We start from the raw sequence: 23,294 nt of genomic DNA, 5'->3' as shown, positions 1-23,294 counted from the left end.
TCTTCTGAGTCCATAATTATTTCAAAATAAAAAAATTTTTTAAATGAAAGCAAAATAAACACTTCGTAAATAAAATACTTTATCACCAGCAGACCTGCACTCTAAGAAATATTAAACAGAGCTCATCAGGAAAAAGCAAAATACTACTAGATAGAAACTTCAATATATAGAAAGGAATGAAGAGCACTGAAAATGGTAAATATGTGAGTAAATATTAAAAATGATTTTTCTCATTTAAAAATGTCTTTAATTGACTTTTAAAGTAAAAAAATATATTCAAGCATTTGTACTATACATATACGTAAAATGTATAAAAATAATAGCACACACACACAGAAACACATGCACACAAAAACCCAAAAGAGAGAATTGAAGTATATTGTTGCCAGGCTCTTATATTATACATTAAATGGTATAATATTATTTGAAGGTAGATTGTGATAAGTTAAAAATTCGTAAATCCCTGGGTAGTCCAAATGGTAACACTGAAAGGCTGGTGGTGCAAGTCTACCCAGAAGCACCTTAGAAGAAAGGCCTGGTGATCTGTGTGCAAAAAATCAGCCACTGAAAACCCTGTGGAACACAGTTCTACTGTGACAGACATGGGGTTGCCATGAGTTAGAACTGACTAGACAGCAACTGATTAAAGATGCATATTGTAAATTATAGAGCAACAGTTCTCAAAGTGCAGTCCAAGGATCCCTGGGCCCCCAAGACACTTTTAGGGCTTCACAAGGTCAAAATTACTTTCATAACAACACTACAATGTTATTTGCCTTTTCTACTTGCATTTTCTCACAAGTGTACAGTGGAGTTTTCCAGAGGCTACACATGATACAGAATGTTGAACTAGATAAAATAATCCAGCAGTCTCCTATTAAGCAATATATTAAAGATGTTTGCAAAAATGTAAAACTATGACTTTCTTCTCATTTTTTGGAAAATAGTTATTTTTAATAAAAATGCTATCATGTAATGGATTTACTGTTATTTTAAAATGTATTAAGTATTTTAACAATTTATCAGTTCTAATTTTTAATACAGTCAAATTTTGATAGAATTCACACAAACAAAAGCACTTTGGGGTCCTTAATAATTTTTAAGAGTAGATATATAAATTTGTAAGAATGTAAGTGGGTCCTGAGACCAAAAACTTGAAAACTGCTACTCTGGAACAACCCCTAAAAACAAACAAACAAAAAACAAAAGAGGTATAGGTAACAAGCCAATCATGGAGCTAAAAAAGACCCAAAAAATCCAGAAAGAGCTGGGAAATGGAGATCAAATAGACAAACAGAAAATAGCAAGATCATAGATTTAAACCCAAACACAGGATCACTGAGTTGGAATTAACTCGACAGCAATGGGGCTTTTTGTTTTTGTTTTAATACTGATAATTATATTAAATCTGAATGGACTAACGCACCAATTAAAATACTGAGATTATGATACAGGATAAAAAAGCAAGGCCCAAAACTATGCTGTCTACAAGACACTTTTAAACATAAAGACAAGGGTAGGTGAAAAGTAAAAGGATAAAAACATGTATCGTGGAAACGGTCAAAAGTAAGGTGGGAAGGCTATATTAATATCAAAGTAGACTTTAAAACAAGAAATATTATTAGGGATGAAAACAGACATTTCATAATGATAAGGGGGTCAATTTATCAAGAGGCTATAATAATCCTAAATTTGTAGCATCTAGTAAGAGCTTTCAAATATATTAGGCAAAAACTGACAGAACTGAAGAAAAAAAGACAAATCCACAATTAGAGGTGGTGATATAAACATTCCTCTTTTAGTAAAAAAAAGTCAGTAAGGATATACAAGAATTGAACATTCTCATCAGCCAACAAAATTTTATTGACATTTACAGAACACTCCACCCAACATCAGAATATACCTTCTTTTCAAGTGCGTTTGGGACATTCACTAAGATAGACCATATGCTGGGCCATAAAGTAAATCTCACTGCATTTAAAACGAGTGAAATCATACAGAGTATATCCCTGACCATAACACGTTAGAAATCAATAGTAGGGGTATATCTAAAAAGTCTCAAATATTTGGAAATTAAGCAGCACACTTCTAAACAACCCATAGGTCTAAGAAGAAATTATATCGGAAATCTGAAATTACTAATTACTGTTAACCAAATGAAAAACAAAACACAAACAAAAGCAACAACCTATCAAAATTTGTGGGATGCAGCTAAGCTGTACTTTAAGGGAAATCTGTGGCCTTCAATGCCTGTAGAAAATAGAAATGTCTCAAATAAATGATCTCTAAGCTTCTGTACTAAAAAGCTAGAAAATGAGAGCTATATTAAACCCAAAGTAAGTGAAAGGAAATAATAATAGGTGAAGAAATCAGTGAGATACAAACTATAATAACCAAAAACAATACAGAAAATGAATAAAACTAAAAACTTACTTGGGGGAATGGGAGTCAATATAATTGATAAGACTTCTAGTTAGACTCTTCAAGAAAAAAAAAAAAAAGACACAAATTACCAATATTGGGAATGAAACAGTAAAAATCACCACAGATCCTACAATAGTAAGAAGACTAATATGCATATTATGAGTAATTTGGTGGCAATAAATTCATCAACTTAGATGAAATGGACAAATTCCTGGACAGACACAAATTACCAAAATGGACTCAAGAAAATGTAGACAATCTGAAAGCCTTGTATCTATTACATTTGTAATTTAAAATCTTGCCAAAAAGAAAACTCCAGGTCCAGATGGCTTCATCAATGAATTGTATCAAACATTTAAAAAATAATAGCAATCTTACACAAGCTAAGAAAATAAAGGAGAAAACATCTCCCAACTCATTTTATGAAGTCAGCATTACCATAAGGCTTAAACAAGAGGAAGACATTACAAGGAAACTACAGACCGATACTTCTCATGAACAAGATGCAGAAATTTACAAAATATTAGCAAATTGAATAAAGGATAATACATCAAGACCAAGTAGGTTTATTCTAGGAATGGAAGTTGGTTTAACATTCAAAATCAATATATGTAATATACCATATTAACAGAATAAAGGAGAAACACAATATAACCTTCTATATAATCGCAGACAATGCATTTGACAAATTTTATCACTTATCCATGACAAAAACTCTCACCAAACTACAAATAAAAGGGAACTTTTTCAACCTGATAAAGGGCATCCATGATAAACCTATAGTTAATATCATAATTAAATCCTGGGCAGTGCAATAAGCAAGAAGAAGAAATAAAAGGCTTATGGACTGGAAAGGAAGAAATAAACTATCTTTATTTGCAGATAATATTATCATCTGTATCAGTTTCCTAGGGCTGCCATAACAAAGTACCACAAACTAGACGCCTTAAAACAACAGAATTCTCATAGTTCTGGACGCTAGAAGTCTGAATTCAGGGTGTCAACAAAGCCATGCTCCCTCTGAAAACTCTACAGGAAGATCCTTTCTTATCTCTTCCAGCATCTGGAATCCCAAGGCATTCCCTGATTTAAAGATACATCAGTCCAATCTCTGCCTCCATCATCATATGGTGTTCTTCCCTATGTGTCTCTGTGTCTCTTCCCATAAAGACACCAGTCACATGTGGTTAGGGCCCACCCTACTCCTGTATGACCTCATGTTGATTAATTACATCTGCAAAGATGCTATTTCCAAATAAGGTCGCATTCATAGGAACCAGGGGTTAGGATTTGAACACATCTTTTTGGGGAACGCAATTCAACTGCCAACAGTCTACCCTTTGTCCCCACCCTCGCCAAAGTTCATGTCCTTCACACGTACAAAATACATTCACCCCATCCCAGCATTCCTAAAAGTCTTAGCCCATTCAATAATCAACTCTAAGTCCAAAATCTCATCTAGATATAGCAGTCAACTAAAAAAAATCCTACACCTTCTAAACCTAAATGAGGTGTGGGTGAGATTCTGGTAATGTTCATCCTAGAACAAAATTCCCCTCCACCTATGGATCTGTGAAACCTGGAAAATAATTTATCTGCTTTCAAAATATAATGGGAGAGGCACAGGATAGACATTCCCATTCCAAAAAGGAGAAAATGGAAGGAAAAAAGGAGTCATGGGTCCCAAACAAGTCCAAAACCTAGCAGAGAAAATTCTGTAGATTCCAAGGTTTGAAATAATCCTCTGTAGCTCAGTATCTTCTGGGTCTGTCTAAGTGGCGGGCCTGTGTTCTTGGCCCTCAGCATTGGCCATACCCTCTGGAATCACCCTCTGGGCCTGTGGTAGCAGTGTCAGCCCTGCTGGTCTCCGAGCCACCCTTAATGTCGTTCTTCCATTTTCTTGAAAGATAACACATATCCACAGCTGAGCAGCTCTATCCGCCTATTTCCTTCCTATAGAGTCCCAGAAGTCCAACAGCCTTCCTTCCTTTTATCCTGTTTGTGTTCCCTTCAGTCCAAGCCCGCCGCATTTCTGAGATGGTTGATTGGATCCATAAATCAAATGCCTAATCTCTTTAGCAAATGGTTGACCAGCCACATGCTTGGTATTCTCTCCAGAGCATGCTTTCTCATTTTTTTACAATGTGGATAGGCTGAGAATTTTCTAAATCTTCCAGTTCTGGTTCCTTTTTGCTTAACAGTTCCTTCCGCAATTAATCTCTTTCATGTTTTATTATAAGTAGCAAGGAGAAACCTGACCATATCTTCAACAGTTGGCTTGGAAATCTCCACAGCTAAATATCCAAATTCATCACTTACAAGTTCTATTTCCCACAAAACAGTAGAACTTGATTCAGCCAATTTCTCTGCCACAAGGACTGCCCTTCCTCCAGTATCTAATAACATGGTCCTCATTTTGTATGCAACAGAAGCGGCTTTAATGTTCATATTTATAGCAACATTCTGTTCATGATGATATAAGCATTCTCTGAGATGAAAGACGCTTTCTCAATAGCTCTCCTTACTTCCTTCTGAGCCCTCATCAAAATTGCCTTTAAGGTCCATATTTCTACTAATAGTCTCTTTGAAGCAATCTAGGCTTTTTCTAGCAATGTGCCTCAAAATTCTCCCAGCCTCTAATATATCCTAGAGAAATAAGAACCTTTACACAAACAGATATATGCACACCCATGTTCACTGCAGCATTGTTTACAATAGCAAAAAGATGGAAGAAACCAAGGTGCCCATCAATGGATGAATGGATAAATTACGGTCTATTCACACAACGGAATACTACGCATGGATAAAGAACAATGATGAATCTGCGAAACATTTCATAACGTGGAGGAATCTGGAAGGCATTATGCTGAGTGAAATTAGTCAGTTGCAAAGGGACAAATATTGCATGAGACCACTATTGTAAGAACTCGAAAAATAGTTTAAACAAAGAAGAAAACAGTCTTTGATGGTTACAAGAGCGGGGAGGGAGAGACGGAGAGGGGTTTTCACTAATTAGATAGTAGATAGGAACTATTTTAGGTGAGCGGAAAGACAACATGCAATATAGGAGAGGTCAGCACAACTGGACTAAACCAAAAGCAAAGAAGTTTCCTGAATAAACTGAACGCTTCAAAGGTCAGCGTAGCAAGGGCAGGGGTTTGGGGGCCATGGTTTCAGGGGACATCTAAGTCAATTGGCATAATAAAATCTGTTAAGAAAACATTCTGCATCCCAATTTGGAGAGTGGCATCTGGGGTCTTAAATGCTAGCAAGAGACCATCTAAGAGGCATCAATTGGTTTCAACCCACCTGGAGCAAAGAATGAAGAACACCAAAGACACAAGGTAATTATGAGCCCAAGAGACAGAAAGGGCCACATAAACCAGAGATTACATCAGCCTGAGACCAGAAGAACTAGACGATGCCTGGCTACAACCGATGACTGCCCTGATAGGGAACACAACAGAGAACCCCTGAGGGAGCAGGAAAGCAGTAGGATGCAGACCCCAAATTCCTGTAAAAAGACCAGACTTAATGGTCTGACTGAGACTAGAAGGACTCCACAGGTCATGTTCCCCAGACCTTCTGTTAGTCCAAGACAGGAACCATTCCCAAAGCCAACTCTTCAGACAGGGATTGGACTGGACTATGGGGTAGAAAATGATACTGGTGAAGAATGAGCTTCTTGGATCAAGTAGACACATGAGACTATGTGGGCAGCTCCTGTCTGGAAAAGAGATGAGAGGGCAGAGGGTGTCAGAAGCTGGATGAATGGACATGAAAATAGACAGTAGAGGGAAGGAGTGTACTGTCTCATCAGAGGGAGAGAGGTATATAAAACCAAAAACCCACTGCCGTCGAGTCAATTCCGACTCATAGCGACCCTATAAAAGGTGTATATAAGTTTTTGTATGAGAGACTAGCTTGGTTTGTAAACTTTCACTTAAAGCACAATTAAAAAAAAAAAAAAAAGCCAAAGAGGCAAGCACAAAAAAAAAAAAAAAAAATTCTTCCAGCCTCTAGCCATTATCTAATTCCAAAGCCACTACCACATATCTAGGTATTTGTTACAGCAGTACCCCATTTCTTGGTACCAAAATCTGTATTAGTTTCCTAAGGGTGCTGTAACAAAGTATCACAAACTAGGTGGCTTAAAATAACAAATTTATTCTCTCAAGGTTCTGGAGGCTACAAGTCTGAATTCAGGGTGTCAGTCGGGCCATGCTCTCTCTGAAAGTTCTAGGGGAAGATATCTCCTTGTTTTTTTCAGCTTCTGGTGGCCTCAGGTGTCCCTTGACTTGTAGAAGCATCACTCCAATCTCTCCTTTGTCATCACACTTCTGTCATCACACAGAGTCCTTCCCTGTGTCTGTCTGCATCTCTTTTGCTCTTCTCTTAAGGACACCAGTTACACTGGGTTAGGGTTTGCCCTACTTTAGTATGACCTCTTGTTAACTTGACTAATTACATCTGCAAAGATGCTATCTCTAAATAAGGTCACAATCACAGGTACCAGGGGTTAGGACTTCAACATGTCTTTGTTGGGGACAATTCATAATCACATAACATAGAAAATCCTAAAAAATCTTGAAAAGAAAAAGAAACCAAAACTAATAGGTGAATTTTAGCATGGCTGCAGGGTATAAAGTCAACATATAAAAAGTAATTATATTTCTATATATAGCAATGACCAATTGGACACTGAAAATTTTAAAATTACCGTTTATAAAAAAGTATAAAGTACTTATGAATATAACAAAATATGTGCAAGACTTACACAATAAAAACTACAAAACACAGCTGAGAGAAATTAAAGAAGACAAATAAACAAGAAATATCACGTTTATGGATTGGAAGACTTAAATATTGTTATGATGTCAGTTCTCCCCAAATTGATCCATAGATTAAACACAATCCCAATGAAACACCCAGCAGGGATTTCGGTATCAACTGACAAGCTGAAGCTGATTCTAAGAAAAAAATATGGAAATGCAAAGAACTGAAACAATTTCACGACTTACTATCTTAAAGCTGTAGTAATTAAGACAGTATGATCCTGGTATACAAATAGGCACGTATCAACAGAACAGAACAGAGAATTCAGAAATAAACCCATACAGAGGATAATTGTTCAAACGGTGCTAGAACAACTAGATATCCATATGGGGAAAAAAAAAAACCTAAATCTTTACCTTACCACATATACAAAAATTAACTCGAAATGGATCATACCTGAAAGTAAAAGCTAAAACTAAAAAACTTCTAGGAGAAAATATTCACAACCTTGGGTTAGGTAAAGATTTTAATGAGACTCAAAAAGCAAGGAATAGAAAATAGGTAAAATGGACTTCATCAAAACTTTTGCTCTTTGAAACACACTGTTAAGAAAATTAAAATCCACAAAAAATGGTATAATCTCTTTGAAAAAGTTTGGCAGTTTCTTATAAACAAATGCTCACTACATGATTCAGCAATTCCACTCCTAATTATTTGTCTTAGTGAACGAAAACACATGGCCACACAAAAACCTGTATACGAATGTTCAGAGATGGTTTATCCGTAATAACCCAAAACTGAAAACACAAATGTCTATCAACAAGTGACTAAATAAAACGTGGCGGGGCAATATTCTTCAGCAATAAAAGTAAAGAACTACCGATACATACAAAAACACGGATAAATCTCAAAAACATTATTCTAAATAAAAGAAGCCAGACACAAAAGAGCACATACTGTGCGACTGCATTTATGAAACTCTAGAAAAGACAAATCTATAGTGACCAAAAAAAGATCAGGGCTGAGGCGAGGACAAGGAGCAGAACAACTGGGATGGGGCACAAAGAAAATTTTTGAGGTGATGAAAATATCGTACATCTTGATTGTTGTAATGATTTTATGAGTGCATAAATTTCTCAAAACTCACCCAAGATGTAACTTAAAATTGGTGCATATTATTGTATGTAAAGTATACGTCAATAAGTTGATTAAAAAAAAAGTCAAGGCATACTTTCAGATAAATATAGCAGGTTGACTGCATGAGTTTATCTCCTCTTGCTCCTAACATCCCTCACCAAATTAGAAAAGAAGGTTTCAAATCAATAATCTTAGCATCTATCTAAGGAAACTACAAAAGGCAGAGCAAATGAAACCCAAAGTAAACAGAAGAAAGAAAATAATAAAGATCAGAATGGAAATCGAAAGCAAAACAAAACAACAGAAAAAAAAAAATGAAACAAAAACTTTAAAAATAAACTTTGTTAGGCTGATTAGGAGAAAAGCGTAAAGATAAACATTACTAATATCAAGAATCAGAAAGCTGACTTCACTACTGATTAAACAGATATTAAAAAGTTAGTAAGACGATACTATCAACTTTATGGAAACCCTGGTGGCATAATGGTTAAGTGCTACAGCTGCTAACTAAAAGACTGGTAGTTCGAATCCACCAGGCACTCCTTGGAGACTCTATGGAGCAGTTCTACTCTGTCCTATAGGGTCGCTATGAGTCAGAATCAACTCAATGGCAATGATTTTTTTGTTTGTTTGTTTTATCAACTTTATACCAATAAATTTGATAGGTGAAATGGATAAATTCCTTGAAAGACACAAACCACCAGAGCTCACTCAAGATAAATAACCTGAGTAGCCTTATATCTATTAAAGAAATTGAAATGGTAGTTAAAAACCTTACCATTAAAAAAACAAAAAACTTCAAGCCCACATGGTTTCACTGGGGAATAACCAAATTCCAAATATTCAAATATTTAATGAGAGAATAATACCAATTCTTTTACATAAACTCTTCCATAAAATTGAAGAAAGGAATATTTTCCAACTCATTCCGAGGTCAGCATTACTCTCCTACCAAACCTAGACAGAGATTACGAGAAAAGAAAATTACAGGGTAAAATATCCCTCGTGAACACAGATGCAAAAACTCATCAAAAGTTTAGCAAATCAAACTCAACAACATATTACAAAGATAATGCACCAAGACCAAGTGGGGAATGTGTAAGACCAGGAATCCAAGGTTGGTTTAATACTGGAGGATCAAATTATATAATTCTCTATCTTATCATACTTAAAAAAAAAAAAAACCCTATGTGATCATCTCAATAAATGCAGGAGTACTTGACAAAATTCAACATTCATTCCTAATAAAAACTCTCATCAAACTATAACATGATAAAAGGTATCCAAGTTAATGGTGAAAGATTAAATGTTTTCCTCCTAAGATCAGCAACAAGGGTAAAGATGTCTGCTCTCATCACTTATATTCAACATTGTACTAGAAGTTCTAGCCAGTGCAGTAAGGAAAGAAAAATAAATAAAAGATATCCAAATTAGAAAGGAACAAGAAAAAATGTCTTTTATTTGCTTATAATATGATCATCTATTTAGAAAACCCAATGGAGTCTAGAAAAAAGATACCAAAATTAATAAGTGAATTTTGCAAGGTTGCAGAATACAAGATCAACATACAAGTCAACTGAGTTTCTATATACTACCAGTGAACAATCAGAAATTGAAATTTCAAAAATACCTTTTATAATGGCATCAAAATATGAAATACTCAAGAGAGAAATAAAGCTGACAAAAGATATACAAGACTGTATAATGAAAACTACAAAATACTGCTGAAAGAAATTAAAGAAAACCTGAATAAACAGATATGTATATACAGTGTTTATGGATCAAAAGGCTCAATATTAAGATGTTAATTCTCCCCCATTTTATCTACAGATTCAATGCAATCATAATCAATATCTCATCAGGCTTTTCTGTAGAAATTGACAAGCTGATTCTAAAATTCATATGGAAATGCAAAGAACCTAGAATAGCCAAAACAACCTTGAAAAATAAAACAATCAGACACACTATCTGACTATAAGACCTATATAGCTACAGAAATCAAGACAGTATAGTAATGATGTCATTCTTTTTTATGGCTGGATAATATTCCATTGTATGGATACATCAAATTTTGTTTATCCACGAACACTTGGGTTTTTCCCACTTTTTTGGCTATTGTGAATAATGTTACTATGAACATTCACCTACAAGTATCTATCTTGAGTCTTTTGGGGAGATACGAGTTGAACTGCTGGGTCATATAGTAATTCCATGTTTAACTTTGAGGAACCACCAAAATGTTTTCCACAGCAGCCGCACCATTTTAAATTGCCACCAGCAATGTATGAGAGTACCAATTTCTCTACATCCTTGTCAACACTTATTTTTTGTATTTTTTATCATAGCCATCCATCTTAGTAGGCATGAAGCGGCATCTCATTGTGATTTTGACTTACATTTCCCTAATGACTATTACTGACCATCATTTCACGTGCTTATTGGCCATTTGTGTATATTCTTTGGAGAAATGTCTATGCAAGTCCTTTGCCCATTTTTTAATTGCAATGTTTGTTTTTTTGTTACTGAGTTGTAGGAGTTCTTTATATATTCTGGATATTAAACCTTACCAGAGGACTTACAAGTATTTTCTCCCATTCTGTGTATATGTGCAGGGAGGGGAGGTTGTCTTTTCACTCTCTTGATAGTATCCTTTGATGCATTAAAGCTTTTAATTTTGATGAAGTTCAATCTATCTATTTTTTCTTTTGTTGCCTGTGTTTTTGGTGTCAAAGTCAGAAACCACTGCCAAATCCAAGGTAATGAAGATTTTCTCACGTTTTCTTCTAAGAGCTTTATAGTTTTAGCACTTGAATTTAGGTCTTTGATCCATTTTGAGGTAATGTTTGTCTATGGTGTCAAGTAAGGTTCCAATTTCATTCTTTTGCATGTGGATATCTAGTTTTTCCAAAACCCCTAAATATTTTAAGGGCTCTTCAAAACAACTTTAAAATGAACCGACATCTATGGAGTAATAGGTAAAGATATAAAAATGAACAAGGAAGAGTTCTATGAACTAATATGAAATAGTTCTTAGGATTATTGTTAAGTGAAAAAACAAAGTGCAGAACAGTGTACACAGCAGGCTATCTTTTGTGTAAGAAAGGACGAGAAAAAATTAACATGTGCTTATTATTGTAAAAGGAAACTTAGGAAAAATAAATAAAAATGACTACCAATAAAGAGAGGGTAGAGAGCTGGGGAAGAAGTAAAATTTCTCTGAAAAGACATTTTATATAGCTTTGATTTCTGAACAATGTTGGTATTTTATTACGTATTCAAAATTAAAATTAAATCCTAAAGTTCCACTTACATGACATTCAAGAAGAGACAAAACTTAATCTATGGTGGTAGAAATCAGAATAGTGGTTGCCTCAGGGCTGGAAGGGGGACTGACAGGAAAGTGGCACCAGGAAACTTTCTGGTGTGATGGAAATACCTTGATTTGTGTGTTGGTTAAAAAAAAAAAAACCAAACCCACTGCCATGGAGTCCATTCCTACTCATAGTGACTCAACAGGACAGAGTAGAACTGCCCATAGGGTTTCCAATGAGCAGTTGGTGGATTCAAACTGCCGACTTGGTTAACAGCCATAGCTCTTAACCACTTTGCCACCAGGGCTCTGGGTATTGGTTACATGGTTGTACATATTTGTCAAAGCTTACGTACAAACAATACACTTAAGATCTGTGCATTTTACTCCACCTAATTTATACCTAAGGTGATGGAAGGACAAATTAAACACCACCACAAGGAAATAATTAGACAAATTCGGAATGTGAGACATTCTACAAGACAAATGACCTAGATTAAAAGAGAATAAGGACACAATAACCAAACCTGTAAACCCTGAATAGATCCTCTTTCAACAAAGTTTTAAAAAGACATTTTTGGGACAACTAGGGAAACTGGAATATGGACTAGATGTTTGACAATTTAAAGAAATTATGATTAAATATCAATTGCTAATACATATGAAAAAACATTTAGCCTCACTATTACAACAAACAAAAAAAACCCAAATTTGATAGGTGAATTTTAATATGCCTTGTTTTAAAGGCATATTAAAATTCACCTATCAAATTGGTTATAATGAAAATCAGTACAATGTTTTTCGGAGGACAATCTGGCAACATGTAACAAAAATTTTTAAATGTTTATACTTTAGCAATTCCACTTCTAGGCAGTCATCCTATAGAAATAAGAGTTGTACATAAACATTTATTGATCAGAATGTTCACTGCAGCATTACTGATGAAAATGGACACAACTAAATTTCTAAGATGGATTAATAAGTTATATAATATTTTATAATAATTAAAATCTTAATTTGAAATATTTAACATGGAAAGGTTCTTATACTGTAAGTACAAAGAAAGCAGATTAAAAAGTAATATGTAATTTCTCTGTACATATTTTGACCTTATAGAAAAGATAATGATCAAAATGTTAATTTTGTTATTTCTAGGTAGTAGAATGGATTACAGGTCATTTTAATCTTTTTCTTTGTAGAAGACAGGGCCATTATTTCTAATATCTGAAAGACTATAAAGATGGAAGAAAGAGCTAAGTTATTTTTTGTGATCCCAGAGGGCAGAACTAAGAACTACCCCTGGAAATTACAGGGAAATGAGTTTGGCTCAATGCAAGGAATAACTTTCTAACAATTAAAATTTTCCAAGCAATGAATGGACTGCCTCCTGAGGTAATGCATTTTGCATTATTAAAACTCTAAGCAAAGGCTAAATGGTCACTTGGCAAAGATATATGGAACAGACTTACGTATTATGTGTTAGACAAATAAAAGAGAAGATCTTAATGTCCTTTTCTACTCTAAGAACTTGTAATTCCAAAAGGTTTCCATTAGCTGGGTTTCCAAGAAGCAAAGTGGTTGGCATTTCTTTTTAAATGCTACTAAAGCCCTCTGTGCTACTAAACAAGAGATGATACCTACACTGGAATAAAGGGGTTGAAGGGTGATTTACAGTTACATTCTATAGTGATAATACACACATTACTGATAAAGTGAACCAAGGCCATTAACTCAGGAAACGGACAGGATTCAAGCTGAATTAGCATGAACTGCATATGAATCGGACCCCTACTAATTTGTGTCTAATGAGGAATTTGAAGAGCTATACTTCTACCAAGGTGAAATAGCACCACACGTCTCAAAAAGGAGGATGTATATTCCCTCGGGAAACCCTGGTGGTGTAGTGGTTAAGAGCTACATCTGCTAACCAAACGGTCGGAATCCACCAGGCACTCCTTGGAAACTCTATTGGGCAGTTCTACTCTGTCCTACAGGGTCACTCTGGGTTGGCATCTACTCGACAGCCACAGGTTTGGGTTTTTGTTTTCTTTTTACACTCCCTCTGGAGCCCTGGTGGTGCAGTGGTTAAGAGCTCAGCTGCTTATCAAAAGGTCAGCAGTTTGAATCCACCAGCCTCTCCTTGGAAACCCTATGGGGAAGTTCTACTCTGTCAGAATCAACTCAACTGCAACGGATTTGGTTTACATTCCCTCTAAGGAGCCCTGGGAAACCCTGGTTACATAGTGGTTAAAAGCTATGGCTGCTAACCAAAAGGTCAGCAGTTCAAATCTACCAGATGCTCCTTGGAAACCCTATGGGGCAGCTCTTCCCTGTCCTCTAGTGTTGCTTTAAGTCAGAATGGACTCCATGGCAGGGGGTTTGGGTTTTTTTGGAAGGAGCCCTGGGAAACCCTGGTGGCATAGTGGTTAAGAGCTATAGCTGCTAACCAAAAGGTCAACAGTTTGAATCCACCAGGTGCTTCTTGGAAACCCTACAGGGCAGTTCCACTTTGTTCTATAGGGTCACTATGAGTCGGAATTGGCGACAGCAACAGGTTTGTTTTTTTTAAGGAGCAGTCTGGACCCACCAGCAGCTCCGTGGCAGAAAAGCCCTGGCAATCTGCTCCCGTAAAGATTACAGCCTAGGAAACACTACAGGGCAGTTCTACTCGATCATATAGGGTAGTTATGAGTTGGAATCAACTCAATGGCACACAACAACAATGTTCCCTTTGTTTTGCTTCTGGCTCTGAATTACTTCTGTAATTCATACACAGATAATGGAGAGATGAAGAATATGCTCCCGTCCCTCCTGCAATATGGTATATAAAATCTTAAGATTTTGAATATATAAATACTAGGTAGTGGGAAGTGACACAAGAATTTAGTATCACAATGGGTTCCTGGAAGGCAGAAGGAAGCACTGGAGACCTATGGAATCTTAAGAACTGGTGATGTTGAAAATTATGAGTAAAAAAAGAACCACATAAAAGATGCACTTTAAAAACAAAAACCTTCTATTACGAAAAATTTCAAACATACACAAAAGTAGAGAATAGTATAATAAGCCCCCAACAAACCAATCTCTCAGCTTCATCTATCAATATTTTGTCAACGTGGTTTTATCTAATTCTCCAGGCTGTAACTCCCCTCCCCAAGATTTAAAAACAAATACCCGACAGCATACTATTTTACCTATAAAAACTTCAGTATGAAAGCTATACCTTCTTGCTAATAGTAAATATTCAAAAAATGTTAGGTGCTATAGCCAGGAACTGTTCTATGCATTGTACTTGTATTTACACATAAAATTTTTGTATGAACTAGACCATATTCTTATCCTCATTTGATAAGTGAGAAAACTGAGGCACCGTTTTTCCTACTTAAGGTCACACAGTCAGTAAGCAGGTGTGCCAGAATATGAATCCAAAGGTTAACTCTAGACTAGACCTTACTCTTGCAACCACTAAAGTATGCCGCCTTTCCACTATACTAACTATTCTAGCTGTTCCTTAAGGGATATAGGTTGTTGTGATCATGGGAGAGGGACTGCTGAATGTGGAGATTAGAGAAGATGGTATAATATGAGAAAGAGCTCATCTATAAAATCGTGTGAAAGCTTCCTTTTCTAAATGCCCCAAATGAGAAAGAAAAACGTAAGTAAATGGATATCATCAGTGTCAATGGCCTAGGATTAAAAAAAAAAAGCTGGGTCACCTCATGAAGGGAAAAGCAATGACCAGGTCCCTTCCACAGAGCTTGAATATAGACAAACTTTTTATCCGTCCTTCCAAAGACTGGGGAAGGAGTGGGGGTAAGTGCCTCTAGTTTTACCAGACCTTTAAAATAGCTCAAGCAAAGGGCTCTCAAGTAGAGGGCTGAAAAATCAGTAAGAATAACATGTGCCTGCTTAACAAAATCTTGAATAAAAAACAAAAATACCTGGGATAAGAGATTCTTTTGACTGATACCTCAGAGTTCTAAACTTTCCACTCATAGCCTTATAAAACAAACAAGAAAAAAACTACTAAATAATTCAAGATTTTTCAAAGAAAGGGGAGTGTCCTCTGATTTTTGGCCAAAAATTCTCCTAAAAACCCTCCCTAGTGATTTACAAAAGATTTTAAAGTAACTGAACTAATTATCTTCTCTGTGAAGCCTACCTAGAACGTCCTCCTTCCCCATCTTCCACTCCTCCCAAACACAAACAGGAAGACTTTATCCCTGGTTCCTACTATATACGTAATTCTATTAGAGCACTAATCAATATTGTAGTGTAATTATCTTTTCCTCCTCTAGACTATGAGTTTCCAGAGGTCTGAGACCCTATCTTACTCCTTGTTACATTTCCAATTCCTAATGTTCAAATCCATCACCACCGAAGGCACTTGAGAAAGGTTTGCTGAATGAATAGGAAGAGAAGCTAAAGCTGACAGAATATGTAGCGATGTTTATGAGAAGGAATTATTTTATCAGTATCTCCTTAATCTCTGCACCTTCAGCTCTGCCCACAGGTTTCCCTTTAGGGATTTTCCCATCAGCCAGCAAATAGTTCAGGATAAATGGCAGATGGACTACTATCTCTTGAGAGCTGGAAAATGAATCTAACTACTTTGGTTTGCCATAGCTTCTAATGAACTAGGGAGAAAAACTCAGCTTGAAGCACCTGGAAGGCAGGCAAAGCCTTTCCAGAGCTTTTATTTAGATGTTAAGAGACAGGAAAAATCTGCTGCAAAAGATCTCTTTACAGTGTTAAGAAGCAAAGATGTCACCTTGAGGATTAAAGTGCACCTGACCCAAGCCACAGTATTTTCAGTTGCCTCATATGTATGTGAAAGCCGGAAAATGAATAAGGAAGACCAAAGAAGATGCATTTGAATGCCAGAAGACTGAACAAATCTGTCTTAGAAGAAGTAATGCCCCTTAGAAGTGATGGTGGCAAGACTTCATCTCACGCACCTTGGACATGTTATCAGAAGGGACCAGCCCCTGAAGAAGGGCATCATGCTTGGCAGACGGTCAGCAAAGGAGGAAGACTCTCAGCAAGATGGATTGATACAGTGGCTGCAACAATGGGCTCAAACACAGCAATGATTGCAAGGATGGTGCAGGACTGGGCAGTGTTTCGTTCTGTTGTAGAGGGTCGCTATGAATTGGACCCAACTCGATGGCACTGTGAAAGAGTACTCTAAAGCTGAGGCACTTGGCATAATTAAAATGGCTGACACAGGTCTAAATCAGACTCCCATTTTGCTTTAAAACCCTCCTGGCGCTTATAAAGTATGAGTACCACTTCCAGGTAAACAAGTTGTGTTTTATAAGCATATGTGGTTATGCTTGCTTGACTATGATTCCAAGAAATATGTGTAGATTTTCTTGGAAAAAAATATTTGCCCAGGAAGAATGCATTTGAAAGCAGATTAACTGATATGAAGATGGGTCTGTTTGTGGTTGTAGTCACGCTAGCTTTCTTGTATAAAAACCCTGCGTTCCTCTGTGAACATTGGGGCACTTTGTAATTTTACTCAGTGCTGCCCAACTCGAGTTATATTCCTCAATAAAACTCTATCATTTCTCTCCTGACTTAGGAAATAAAAACTGACATCTTCTATGAGCCCAAGAGACAGAAAGGGCCACATAAACCAAAGACTCCATCAGCCTGAGACTGAAAGAACTAGATGGTGCCCAGCTATCACCCATCACTGCCCTGACAGGGAACACAACAGAGAATCCCTGATGAAGTAGGAGAACAATGGGATGCAGATCTCAAATTCTTGTAAAAAGACCAGGCTTAATGGTTTGACTGAGACTAGAGGGACCCTAGAGGTCATGGACCCTGGACCCTTTGTTAGCCCAAGATTGGAACCACTCCCAAAGCCAACTCTCCAGACAGGGATTGGACCGGACTATAAGATAGATGATGATACTGGTGAGGAGCTTCTTGGCTCAGGTAGACACATAAGACTAGGAAGAGGGGGACAGGCGCTGGTTGAATGGACATGGGGAATGCAGGGTGGAAGGAAGGAATGTGCTGTCTCATTAGGGCGAGAGTAGCTAGGAGTACATAGCAAGGTGTACACAACTTTTTGTATGAGAGACTGGCATGATTTGTAAACTTTCAGTTAAAGCACAATAAATAAAATTTTTAAAAATTGATATCATCTGACTATGCATATAAGCAATGTGACCTAGCTGAAGCAACAAGGACACATCAACTGGCCCTGAGATATAAAATTAATAGCTAGAAAAATCTTGGAAAACATCTTTTGGGAAATCTTTCACACAGACAAGATACTTAGATAGAACAATATAAGACCCACCTGTTTTCCACTCTTATCTTTTACCCTCAGCATTTAGTAAATAGTAAGATTTGTTCGATCAATGAAGACCCTCCTGTCATTACTTAAACGTGTGCCAAAGGTTATTAAGAAAAAACTTAAAACGTAGTATCACAGGGATTTAGCAGTTTTTAGACAATCTGTGGAAAGGGGAAGCTTTTAATGATTTTACCCATTTGTAATGTCCATATATACTGATGATTCTGTAACACTCCTTGGACTTGGACAGACATAACTCTGGTAGCATGGTTGTCTGTTTCCCATTTCTGTCTGTTGGAACATATGCTGAATAAAATCTTTTTCCTTGCTTTACTGTAACTTTGTGGTGGTTTTACCACCCTAAGACACTCCATACTGAGTTAGTGTTGTTTACACTTTTGACATGTCTGGTGTCAGAAGTGGGGATTTCGAAGGTGCATTATCTTCTGCAAACCCCAAGACACTGAGAACTTGGGCTGGCACAGTACCAGCTCACCTGCTTGGGCTCTCTGCCTCTGTGGATTCTCTGAATTTGTCTTAAGGTAAATAACTTCTCAAATCTGAGCTCGCTCCTTTGCGTTGACAGCTCCAGTTTTACTGTCAGATTTGTTTTTGTCTTTGCAAGTAAGTAGTTTGTACTATCTCTTTGAAGAATAGGAAATGCAAAGTCCAAGGGTATATCAGAACCACCCTCTTGAACCCCCACTCATTATATGAAGAAGTATTTTGGTCTCTTAATGTGTTCATTCTTGTCTGCTTGGTATAACCTTACCAGAGATAATTTGGAAAATCCGTGGCCACTTTGGGGTTCATTCGTACTTTCTAAATTGGTTTCTTGCACATCAAATTGGAAAACTGAGGCTCCCAAATCAAACTATGTCAATGGGATGACTATTTTGATTGGTACTTAGAGGTCTCTAAAACACATCAGGATAGTAAAATTGCCTCCCTTCAGGATAGCTTCTAAACTGACTAAACAAAACAAAGAGTTGCAGGCCAAAATCTTGAGTCTACCACTTTGTTCCACTGCTGGCTGTAGCCCCTCTGTATACTTCCCTACCCTCTTATTCCACTGATAACACCCTGTTTGAACTTCCCCTCTTTCCTAAAACACCAACCGATAAACCTTTGCCTGAGATGCCCTTTAAAATCTATTCTGGTATGGAGGCTTAGGACATTCCCTGTATTACTTCTGTCCCTTGGACACAGTCAGAAGTATTGTGCACAGTATTGTGAAGGATTTTCCAAAGCTCCATGAAGATCCTTATAAATGTGGAGAAGAATTTAAGATTCTTGTTGAGGCTTACCGGCCTGGGCTCCAAGATTTGTATTAAATAGTGCGTATGATAACCTGGCATGGGGAAGCCCACTTATGGCTTTAGCAAGCTGAGTGGAAGGACCCTAAAGACAGTTTGGCTTTAAATATAGATAAAACATCTACTAAACTGTTGGAAGACTCTAAGGACATGGGCAAAAGGCTGCTGGAGGCAATCCCCAGAGCATTTCCCCCACTAATTGATTGGACTAAAATCGACACTTGCAAACAGAATAAAGATGAGAGTGTTTATGATTACCAGACCCAGTTAATAAAAAAATTTTCGAAAACTCTGAGCTTACTTTATCAGCCCTAGGCACTACTGGAGTTTTTAATGCTTTTTTTTTATATCTAGCCCTGGTGGTGCAGTGGTTAAGAGCTCAGCTGCTAACCAAAAGGCCAGCAATTTGAATCCACTAGCCACTCCTTAGAAATCCTATGGGGCAGTTCTACTCTATCTATAGGATCATTATGAGCCAAAATCAACTCGAAAGCAATGGGTTTTTTAAGCCTGAAATTTCAGCCTTAGTAAGAAGACACCAACTGGACTGGGAGACAGCTCCTATTGTTGAGCTAACTAATCTGGCCTATAAGCTTTCCCAGACTTCAGAAGCCGAAAATGTTTCTAAGGCTAAAAAACTGATGACCCTCCATTTGCGACAATTACAGACTCCCAGTCAAAAGAAAAATACCAAACTTTACAATAGCACTAAAGCCGGCATCTGTCATTACTGCAAAAAACCTGGCCATTGAAAAAATGCTACAAATTAAAAAGTAAAAAACTCATAAACATGACTCCCTTCAATCTCACCTGGAATGAAGGGCCTCCAGACAGCAACAAAGGGGCCTTTCCCATGATAGAACTCAACTCACAAGGGGAAACTATAATGTACATTAATAGAGAACTTTGCCAGTTATTAATTAATACTGGATCCACCCTATCTGGCATTAACCCCTCTTGTTTACAAAAGTCCCTGCCCTGAGGTATAAAAATCTCTAAACTAGTGGGGGGTTACCAAACAGGAACAAACACTGATTCATTCCCAGCCCATTCTGATATGCCTTGGTCGCACTGAAGATTTACATCCCTTTTTGCTTAGCTCTGACACCCCTGTTAATTTGCTAGGAAGAGATCCTTTATTCAAATGGACCGCCAATTACAATTTAAATGGAGAAATGTTAAGTTTGCCTGATATTCCTGAGTCAACAGAGACTAGTTCTGAACTTAACAACACTCAGGAAAAGGTAGCCACTTGTTATACCTCTCCAAAGTTCAATACAGCCTAACGTCTCTCTTCTGACACTCTTTTCTCGGTCCTGAAACCTTGTGGGCCACTACATCTACAGATGTAGGCTGAGTGTTGTCAGCTGATCCAATTAAGATACACATAGATTTATCTAAACCTCTGCCAAAAATTCCCCAGTAACCTCTCAAATGAGAAGCTAAAGGACTTACTCCTATCATACAAGATTTCTTTTCTAAAGGTTTAATTGTTCTTGTACTAGCTCCTGTAACACTTCTGCTCTTTCAGTTAAAAAGCAAAATAACAGCGGTCAGAGATTTGTTCAAGATTTATAAGCAATCAACTGCATTGTCATTCCTAGATTTCTGGTAGTCCCTAAACCACATTCATTACTTTCCAGTGTTCCTCCAGGTACAACTCGCTTCACAGTGATGGATCTTATAGCGCCTTTTTCAGCATCCCCATGCATCCTGAAAGTCAGTTGTTTGCTTTTCCCTGGATGTTGTTGTTGTTAGGTGCGACTGAGTCGGTTCCGACTCATAGCAACCCCATGTACAACAGAACAAAATGCCCAGTCCTGTGTCACCCTCACAATATTGGTATGTTTGAGCCCATTGTTGCTGCCACTGTGTCAATCCATATTGTTGAGGGTCTTCTTCTTTTTCACTGACCTTCTACTTTACCAAGCAGGATGTCCTTCTCCAGGGACCGGGCCCTCCTGATAACATGTCCACAATATGTGAGACGAACTCTCACCATCCTTGCTTCCAAGGAGCATTTCAGCTGTACTTCTTCCAAGACAGATTTATTTGTTCTTCTGGCAGTTCACGGTATATTCAATATTCTTTGTCAAAAGCATCAATTCTTCTTTGGTCTTCTTTATTCACTGTCCAGCTTTCACATGCATATGAGGTGACTGAAAATACCACGGCTTGGGTCAGGTGCACCTTAGTCCTCAAAATGACATCTTTGCTTTTGAACACTTGAAAGAGGTCTTTTTCAGCAGACTTGCCCATTGTGATACGTTGTTTGATTTCTTGACTGCTGCTTCCACAGGCGTTGATTGTGGGTACAGGTAAAATGGGAAAACCAACAATTTATCTGAACTGTAATACCCTAAGGATTTACTGAGTCTCCTACTTATTTTTCTCAGATCTTGCATGCCAATTTGCAGCCTTTACAATTTATAAACCAATCTATATTACTGCAGTATGTTGATTACTTGTTGGTCTGCTCAGTGTCCCAGCAAGCTTGCCCTGAAGGCAGTATAGTTTTATTGAAATATCTGGCTGCTGGCAAACATAAGATTTCTAAGGAAAAATCGCATTTGGCTCAGCCATTTGTTAAATACTTAAAAGCCCATTGCCATTGAGTCAATTCCAACTTATAGCGACCCTGTAGGCAGAGTAAAACTGCCCCACAGGGTTTCTAAGGAGTGTCTGGTGGATTCAAACTGCCAACCTTTTGTTTATCAGCTATAGTTCTTAATTACTGTACCACCAGTGTTAAATACTTAGGCCATCTAAACTATGGAGAAGGCATCTCTATGGACCCTAAACGAGAAGAAGCTATTCTTGTTTTTCCTATGCCTGAAACAATGAAACAACTATAAGGCTTATTAGGACTCTGTGGTTACTGCCAAACCTAATACCGGATTTTTCTCTGATGGCTCAGGTTCAACCTCTGAACAGATTTTAAAGGCTTCTGAACCAGATTCATTCCAAATAACATCAGAAGATCAAGAGGCAATAACTACACTAAAAGCAGCTTTAATGAATATGCCACTCTAGGATTTCCTAACAACCATTTAGATTTTTACTTATTTGTACATGAAGCATCTGGAAATGCTTGTAGGTGTATTAACTCAGAAACACGGAGGACTGCAAAGATTCATAGGTTATTATAGCCTGCAGCTTGACTCAGTAGCCAGAGGGTACACTCCCTGCCTTTACACTGTAGCTGCCACTGCTAAGCTGGTAGAAACCACGGCAGATATAGGTCTGGGAAACTTTTTAAATGAGTATGTCCCTGATGCTATGTCTGCCTTACTTAATTCTGTTTTAACACAACATCGTTCTGCCAACAGATTCACCTCCTATGAAGTCCTCCTCCTGGCTGCATCCAATATTAGGCTGCACTCTGTGGCTTGTTTAAATCCAGCCATCCTTCTTCCTACAGTGAATGAAGACAGCTGTCCTCTATGTGACTGCTTAAAGAGCTACTAAATAGCTTCTAATTCCCTGGAAGGATTTGAAGGAAACCCTTTTATTTAATCCTGACTTGGTTCTGTTTGTAGATGGTTCCTATTTAAAACCTAGCTCCAGTAATTCTCATTATCAGGCAGAATCTGCTGTCACAACTTCTATCAAAGTACTTGAAAGCCAAGTACTTCCAAAAGTCACTTCAGCCCAACAAGCTGAATTGATTGCTCTTACCAGAGCTTGTAAAACTGCTAAAGAAAGTCTGTTACTATTTACACAGACAGTCAATATTGCTTTGGGGTCATACAAGACTTTGGTATGCTTTGGAAACAGGCTTTTTTTTACCTCCTCAGGGAATACTATAAAAAAAAAAAATTAAGCTTTAGTAGCAGATCTTCTAGATGCTCTGTTACTCTCCTCTGAAACAGCTGTGATAAAAATACAGGCTCATCAATCAAAAGGAGTACCCCAAACTGAAGAAATTAGAGGAAATAATCCTGCTGATGCAAAAACAACCTGCTTTTCAAGTAATTCTTTACCTATGTTAAATAAAGGTGAATCCCCCAATTAG

The 23,294-nt window shown here is 37.3% G+C and overlaps 1 protein-coding gene across 4 annotated transcripts in view; it reads right to left on the bottom strand.

Annotated features, from left to right (window-relative positions):
• S100PBP (S100P binding protein) overlaps nt 1-23,294 on the bottom strand; it is a 59,883-nt gene that overhangs the window by 14,890 nt on the left and 21,699 nt on the right. The gene's annotated exons all lie outside the window — the stretch shown is intronic.

The sequence above is a fragment of the Elephas maximus genome, chromosome 3 (assembly GCF_024166365.1).
Source record: "Elephas maximus indicus isolate mEleMax1 chromosome 3, mEleMax1 primary haplotype, whole genome shotgun sequence".
Taxonomy (NCBI): domain Eukaryota; kingdom Metazoa; phylum Chordata; class Mammalia; order Proboscidea; family Elephantidae; genus Elephas; species Elephas maximus.
The sequence above is the reverse complement of the archived record's forward strand: the minus strand, read 5'-3'. Positions and strand labels throughout refer to the sequence as shown.